The sequence below is a fragment of the Saccopteryx bilineata genome, chromosome 2, assembly GCF_036850765.1.
Source record: "Saccopteryx bilineata isolate mSacBil1 chromosome 2, mSacBil1_pri_phased_curated, whole genome shotgun sequence".
In the NCBI taxonomy this organism is placed as follows: domain Eukaryota; kingdom Metazoa; phylum Chordata; class Mammalia; order Chiroptera; family Emballonuridae; genus Saccopteryx; species Saccopteryx bilineata.
In genome coordinates this window covers 379,347,704-379,355,693 of record NC_089491.1, presented here as the reverse complement: position 1 = coordinate 379,355,693, position 7,990 = coordinate 379,347,704, and the positions used below count along the sequence as shown (strand labels likewise).

Genomic DNA, 7,990 nt, shown 5'->3' with positions numbered 1-7,990 from the left:
AAACCCTCCGGGTGATTCTCGTTCTCGATAAACTTGGAGGCTCAGGCTCGTCCTTTAAGACTGAGGAGGCGTGAGGCACAGGAGGTGCCCGCTGTGAGACGTTCGACACATTTGAAAACAACCAGCTTAACAAGACACATTTGCTTGAAAGGTGATTTAAAAAACAACAACAATCTTACACTGGCTTCTTAATTTCCCAGGTTCAGGGAACACGTCAGGTTGGGCTCGTCTCCCTTATTCAATTAAAAACCTCCTGCACTCTGACCACGGAATTGTTAAACAACCCTTTCTTTACAATCCAGAGCCTGAAGCCCTTCTCATTCCCCAACACAAGGCTGGCACATAGTAGGTGCTCACTAAATGGAAGTTTCTTCCCTTCCCTTTTTCTTTTGGAATTTATAGAGCAGTGGCTTACATGCATCCTACTGCTGTTTTCATTTATATTGAAATTAGTTGCATTGCCCAAGTGCCCAACTGGGTATGGCCGGCTGGCCAGGGATTATGAAATGCTAGATCTCATCCAGTCAGGACCGGTTGTCCTTACTTTAAAACCTTTGCCAACGCTGAGGCATCTAAAGGGAAGTGATGGAGGGGAGCAGATCACACGGATGAGTTGATTATGTCTCCGCAAAATGACCTGTTCTATTTCCTTGATTCTCTCACACAAAGGATTTACTAAGAGAGTGGGGTTTTTTGTTTGTTTGTTTGTTTGTTTTTGGTGGGGAAAAAGAATACAGGCACATTATGTGTATACATCAATTATAAAATACATTGTATTTTGGAAGTGTGAAAAAGGTATATTTGTCTCAGAAGCAACGACATAAGATTTTCCTATGAACGACAATTGGAAGGAAGCACCCGGAAATACAACAGAATGCTCGCTGCCTGTGGGTTCCTGGTTGGCACCTGGTCTTCTGAGGTTCTGGTCACAGGTGCAGATGTAAGGTTTGTGTAATGGTTACAAGATAAAATTATAAAGGGAAAGAAACCCCACTAGCCACAGTCTCCTGGGGGATGAGACACAGCCTTTCGAAAATCTGCTATAACGTGGTCCTACTTCTCAGGACTTGAATTTAGTTCCTGTGCGGCGTCTGATAAGTCATTCTGAGGCTCAGTTCTTCACTGGCAGTGGGAACGTGACCATTTCTGCCTGACCTGGTTCGTGGTTGGTGAGGGATTCACATGCAGGGACTATCAAAGGGAAGAGCAGATGGAAAACCCCTAAGCTACTTCGTTTGAACCCAAAGCCCACAGCCCTGGTGGACTCTCTTTCTGCAAATGCAGGGCACAGCTGACACTTTCCACTTCCAGAGAGGCCTCCACCTTCTTTGCAGGCAAGCACTCAATGCCAAAACCTCGAATTCACTAGTGCCTGAAAAGGCAGTCAGCACAGGACACACAGATGCCTGGGGGGCCCAGGGACAGCCAAAGGGCCTGAGGTTCCCCCACCGGGGTCTTCCCTTTTGGAGGAAATAATTTTTTCCAGAAGGGCCCTGATAAAATGCAAAGGTGTTATTTCGGCGAGATCAACACTGAGATTTAGAACATATGTTACAGCCCGCAGATGGTCTTGGCCTTCACAGGGCTTTCTAAATGTTTGAACTTCCCACAAAACAGCCATAATCCTTTTCATTCCTGTGGCTACTGTTTGGGGTGTGGTGGCTCTGGACGTGGCAGTTCCCGCAGGGGCTGCCTGGGCCCCAGGGCACTGGAACCCCCAGAGAGCGGGCGTCATGGCAGCTCCAGCCCAGGGCTTCCTGCTGCAGCCTGTGGTGGGGAACGTAGGGAGCAGAGAGCTTCTCACCCAGACAGTAGAAGCGAGGATGTTCTACACTTCCTAAGTCAGAGCGGGGAGGGTTCCCAACCCAAAAAGGGAGAGTAGCAGCTTGCGTCCCTACCCGCCCATTCGGCAGTGCTTACTGAGTGACTGTTATATGCCAGGTGCCCTCTAGGGGTCCGTGGACCAGTTGTCTCATTTCATTCCCCCAATAGCCTGTGCAAGCAGCGATATTGTCCCCATTTATAGGTGACTAAACTGAGGCTGGGAAGGGCCAGGTCGCACCAGTGCTCTTCTGCGTTAGGGAAGCTGTACCCCCATTCCTCCCCTCTGCTCCCCTAGACTGGCAGGGCCAGGGAGGAGGTGAAAGGCTTGCGGTGGGAGTTGCCTACTCATTGCTCTGTGGTGCTGTGGTGTTTTGCACTCTTTGGCTGGGGTGAGTCTCTGGGGGCCCCGTGGCCGGGGCCCTCAGCACAGACAGTCTCACTGATGGGCGGAGGCGGGGCTGGAGGACCTAGTGGACTTGTCTGGGCATGCCCCGGGCAGAAGAAGCGATGGACAAACTAACCAACGCATCCTCCAGGCCCACACACTCTAAATGATGTGTTCTTTTTTTGTTCTTTTTTTTGTCTGTCTTTGTTTTTAAATGGTGTGCCTGTTAAGAAGCTCCCAGGAGACATTCATATTTACTGGGGTGCCTCTGCTTATAAAACTTACATCTTTTTTTAAAAATAAATTTTAAAATATTGTTTGATTTTTAGAGAGACAGAGAAAAGAAGGGAGAGAAGCATTCATTTGTTGTTCCATTCATTTGTTAGTTGTGCATTCATTTGTTGCTTCCTGAATGTGCCATGACCAGGGATTGAACCAGCAACCCTGGCACCTCAGGGTGAGGCTCTAACCCACTGAGCTAACCGGCCAAAGCCAAAACTTAGATCTTACAGAGTAGAAGGTGTGGAAAATATGGCAAAGGTATTTAAAAGTCCCCGTGATGTCACCAGCTAGAGATGACCACTGGTAGTATTGGGAGGTATATTTCCTTTCTGTCCCCAAGTGATGTTAGACGTGAGTTACAACCAGGTTTTATTCTTCTATGGGGGCAGGAAGCATAGGTATTTACTATTCCTCTTTATTCCTCTCTATCTTTCCTTGGCTTGTTGACTTTATGTTTTTTAAAATTCTTCCTAGTAAGTAGCACAGACTTCAGGAAATACTTGTTCAATGAAAGAATGACAGGCAGAGCCCAGGAATGGCTGGGGCCGGAACCCTGGCTTCAGGCGTGCCTGGCCCGGGCTGAGAAGTCCCATCGCCATTCCCAATCCAGTGTCCGGCATCCCTGGCATGTGTTTGGCCCATATCCGACATCACTGGTGTCTGCTGGCCTTAAACATAGGAGACTCAGGTGCAGACGAGGAGCCCAACCCCGGGGGCTGACATGTCAGTCAGGGCTCGGTCTCCTCCTAGAGCTACAGACAGAATAGACCCAGGACAGACGTGAGGGGCTCTCCTGTGAGCACCCTCAGAGGCTGTTAAGAGGGAGAGGATGCCGAAGGAACCAATCTTCAAAGACAGCGGGAGGCCTGGAGGCTGGACCCAGGAAGGCTGTCCCTGTGTGAGCGGAGGCTCTCAGACGCAGCAAAGGTCACGGAGTTTCTCTTCCTGGAGGCTTCCAAGAAGGGGGCAGCGGCTCTGCCCAGTGGGTCAGCAGCCACCTACCCCCTGGGCAGACGGTCCACAGGAGGGTGAGCGGGAGGGCCTGGAGGGGGAAGGGCACGCTTTTCCTACGCAGCAGGATCCTGCCTGCTGCAGGAGCGCCCTGTGGGTCCGCGCTGGCCCGGCCCCTCTGAGATCCGGCAGCTGGTGCAGGGCCTCCACCGCCCTGGCCCATGCCACAAAGCTGCGTTAGGATTCTTCCTGGAAAACCAGCAGGAGGAGGAAGCTAGTGGTGCCAGGCTGCTGGCCCTTGCCACCGGCCCCTGCCAGTGCGGAGGCCCCAGGGCAGGGCCTCACACTGTGGGTTTGAGTCCGACTGCCACGTCCAAGCTGGTGACTGAGAACAAGCAACCGATTTGACCTCTCTGAGTCTTAGTGTCTTCCACTGTGAAACGGGGAGTAAAAAAACAACAAAAAGCAAAACTGAAACCGATTTTCTCTGTTCGCTTCCACCCCCGCCCCCCCCCTCAGGTTTGCAAGATAAATTAGACAAAGGGGCCTAACATATCTAGGTGCTTAATAAACCTCGTCCTCCCCTAACTGGTGGTTCTCAGAATTAACCGTCCCCCGAATTGCCCTGGAGACTTGGTTAAGCCGTGGCTGCCCCTCAGTTCCTCTCAGGCAGGTCTGTGTGCGCCTGGGTTTGCCTTTGACAAGACCCAGATGTTTCAGAGGTGGTAGAACCCCAACGTAGCACTAAAAACGCTGAAGGGCAATTTTCAGGCAGGAGTCCCGAGCCTGGTTGTGGGGGCTCAGCTCCCCAACCTCAGGCTTCGGCCACCAGCCAGGCGACCTGGCCTGAGCCCCACCCTCCCGAGAGCTCCACGGGCCTTGTTGTGAGCTGCTGGTTGCTGGGATGCGGTGTAGGCTTTTGTCTGCCTTCCCCACCCAATGCCAACCCGCTCAGCAGGCCCCACTGCCTTGGCAACGCATTGCAAAGTCCACACAAAGGGAAACTGCACTGGGAGGCTGGTCCTGCGACGCTGGGGAAGGGTTTCCATGGCAATGCTGACATCACTAGGCTCTGCGTCTGCAGAACCAAGCTCTGAATGGAGGTGCCTGGGTGTTCACACTGCAGCCCCAGGAGGAGGGTGACCCAGGGGTTCTGCTCGATGCTGGGGTGGGCCTTCCCCAGTTCAGAGCCCCATGCAGATCTGGGTTCAAAAACCCAGCCCTACCCCAGACTTGCCAGGTGCCTGAGACCATCTCCTCATCTGTAAAATAGAGCTAACAGTATTTGTCTTGCAGAGAGGATGAAACAAATTCACAGCTATAAACAGGTGCCTGGTAAATTGTAAAGACCTGTTCCAGTGGTGAGTGGCAACTTCAGGTTGCTTCCAGGGGAGCCCTGACTGCCGGCACCTGGATGTGGGATCCAAGAGAGGAGCGTGGGAGCTGGGGAGGAAGAGGCTCAGTTAGTCATCCATCAACTCCCCCTGGGTGAGCACAGGGTGGGGTGGTCCTTTGGGAGGAAAGACACAGCATGGGGCACCTGGAGCGGCTGGATGGTGGCTCAGGGGTGTGCTGGTTTCATGCCCTGAGTTTGCTTTGCAAATGAGGATATAGGGGTCCCAGGGAGCAAGTGTGACTGGCCTACTCATATCCTGTTATGATGGAGCTGGGATATTGACAAGGGTCCCTGGTGCCCAGTGGGGGGCCCTCAGGGTGGAGCCACCTCTGTTCTTCATACAGTAGGAGTAACTCTAACTGCTACAGGGAACCACAGTCCGAAGCACAAGGTGGGCAAGGCTGTGACCTTCGAGATCTGGGTGCTGTAGGCTGGAGTCCACCCGGTGTGCCTGGTGGCGGGTAGGGGTTCTGAGAAAGGCTCCCTGTTTGCTGCCTCCTTCCTGGAGGCTCTTCGCAGGGACTGGGCAGCATGTTCAGACTTTTCCTTTTCCAGACTCTGGCTCAGGGGCTTGATCTGGCCTCTAGCAGTGCCCCGACCCACCCCAGCACACGTGGCCTCTGCCACGGCCAAGGGCAAGTTTAAGAGGCCGCTCCGAGCCTGCTGCCTGTCCAGCATGTCCCTCCAGCCCCTTTGCTTTTCCCTTCCCAGCCTGTTCCCTGTCCAAGGGAACCGCTGGGGCCTCCTCCCCCCGGAGAGGCTCAACCTGTGCTCTGGCCCCCATTCCGCCAGACCGTGCTCAGCCCCCACCAGACACCTGCACCCAGGCCTCCCCCTAGCCCACGAGATCTCTGAGGGGGGCCCTCTGATCCCTTTCAGGGAGGGAAGACCTCCCACCATGCCAAGGTCAAATGTCAACCTCTTAGAAGGCTTCTGTGAGTTCTAGACAGCCATTAGGACCTAAATGTGCCTTCCTCATATTAGGAAGGCTGCAGCCCCTCTTTTGTCCGCCCCCCCTTCCTCCCCCTCCTCCCGGGGTGGGGGTCGGGCCTGCTCCTGGGAAGAGAAGGGCTGTGCTGCCCAGCAGCCATGGCAGGAGCTCAGGAAGAGGGGGATACCCTTGGGATCCCTTTGCTAGGCCACTCCATCCTTGCAGCCCGGGAGAGCAGGGGGAGGAGCTTACCTCCTACATGCCCTGGACTGCCCTGGGCCCCTACAGACACCTTACCCTTCTTGCTCTTGAACTGACTGGTATTCACCAGGCTGTGGCCTTCTGCTTAGCTGGACTGCGACACGCCATTGTTTGGCTTCAAACTGGTTCTGTAAGAGTGGCTGCAGTCCCATGACCCGAGGGTGGCAGAGTCATCCAGCGGGGCGCCCTGGAGGAGGCAGCCACCTGGGAATGGGAGTTCTGGAAGGTATGGGAAGAAGGAACGCCTCTTCTGCGCTAGAAGTCCAAGCCCCCCACTTCCCCCAGCGCAGAACTTGGTGCCCACTTGTGCTACATCCTGTCTCAGCAAAAGGGTGTTCCATTATCTTCTGTAGTTGTTGGCCCTGTCCAGGATAGTGGGGGGACTTGGGACCCTGGGACACCAGCCACACCCTTTCCCAGCCTGGCTCTGCCTCAGGAGGGGAAAAATTGGTTAGAAGTTGGGAGCACCTGGCAGGCGGATCTCCCCCTTCCTCACCAGGCTTTCCTTTGGCCTCCTCCCTAGGGGAGGGTGTGCCGGGGCCTGAGGCCTAGTGTCCCTTTCCCCAACACATTGGGAAAGGGCATAGCTTGCTTGGCCACCTGCTCTGGCCCTCCTGAGGCTCTCAGAACTGGCTAAATGCTAATCCCAGCTGGCCCAGGACTTTCAACTCCCTGGGGGCTCAATTCTTGACTCTGACGTGAGCACGCTCAAGTCAGCACCCATTTACAAGATGGTTTTGCAGGGAAAGAAGTCAGCCTTCAGTGTGGGGAGAGCCCAAGCCGCCCTGACCTGCCGTGGGCAGCTGTCCTTGGCCCTCTCTCCGTGACCCTGGCCCCGCCCCCCGCCCCGCCCCCCCCCCCACTGTGCAAGAACCTCTGGCCCCAGCATGGTATCAGGTGGCCTCGATGGCTCCGGAGCAGCAGACGAGCCTGGATCCGGGCTGGCGTCCAGAGGTCTGGTCTCCCTCAGGCTGGCCAGCTGTAACACTTTCAACCAGGGCCTCATCTCACTGACTCGGTTTCCTTGTCTGTGAAACCGGCCCTGTTGTTGTGGGGGTAGATGAGATCCCACCTGCCCAGCTCTGTAATCAGGCAGGCGCTGAACAAAGGCAGGATGGCCCCACCCCCTGGTCACACAACTGAGGGGATCAAAGGCCAACAAGGACATTCAACTCATTTGGAAAAACCAGAGGCTGTGAGGTGAAGCCCCCAGCCCCCGGCCCGGCCTGCTCTGCCTTTCTGGCTCAGACGCATCGAGCCAGGTCCGTGTTAGGCCAGGGAGGCCAGTGACTCAGAGTGACCTCACTCCTTTCAGCCTCTGCTGCTTGTCCTGTGCAATGGACGCAGACGCTCTTGGTTAAGCAATCTCCCAATGAAAGGCCCCTGATGACGGTAGAACTCTGTTATTACCGTCTCCACACCCCTGGCTCTCACTCCTCTGGCTGGGAAGAGATGTGAAAGGGGAAGATCCCAGAAAAAAATTAAAAATAAAGGAAGGGAGCTTCACTCACAGTCCAGCACCCGGAGCTAGCGGTCTCACGCGGGCTGGCCGTCAGAGCTGGTGGCTCCTCCTCTCTCTCTTTTCCACACACAACAGAGGACGAGTTATCGTTTAACCAGCCCATGGGAATGAGGGGCAAACTCTACAAATGGCAAACCAGCAGGACCTGTTTGCTGGGATGAAATAACCTCACTGCACCTGGTAAATGGCTGCCTTCCCACAACCCTCCACCTCCAGCCATGCCCAGCCCAGCAAGGTGACCTTGGCAAGTCTTCTAACCTTTCCGAGCTTTGGGGCTCGTGGGTGGACATGGCGGGAGAGGCCTCTGGGAGAAGTTTAGGGGAGAACTCACAGACATTCAAAGGGGTGAGGAAGCAGTGTCCTCCAGACTTGCCTAGGCAATTCAGAGCAATCCACCGGGCCCTGGAGAGGCAGGCTGGGGTGGGAGGGGGAGCTTTG

At 54.8% G+C, this 7,990-nt stretch overlaps 1 long non-coding RNA gene across 7 annotated transcripts; it reads right to left on the bottom strand.

Moving 5' to 3' along the window:
- Positions 1-802: 802 nt before the first annotated feature.
- On the bottom strand, positions 803-7,618 carry LOC136327119 (uncharacterized). Of its 7 annotated transcripts, none has more exons than XR_010729564.1 (5): positions 7,542-7,618; positions 6,905-7,017; positions 6,067-6,249; positions 4,793-4,885; positions 803-3,875 (listed from the first exon to the last, which is right to left on the bottom strand). It is a non-coding gene; the product is annotated as an uncharacterized lncRNA (long non-coding RNA). The 7 variants fall into 7 exon arrangements; XR_010729566.1 differs by having other exon boundaries at positions 6,067-6,234; XR_010729563.1 differs by having other exon boundaries at positions 804-3,875; positions 6,067-6,217.
- Positions 7,619-7,990: the final 372 nt, after the last annotated feature.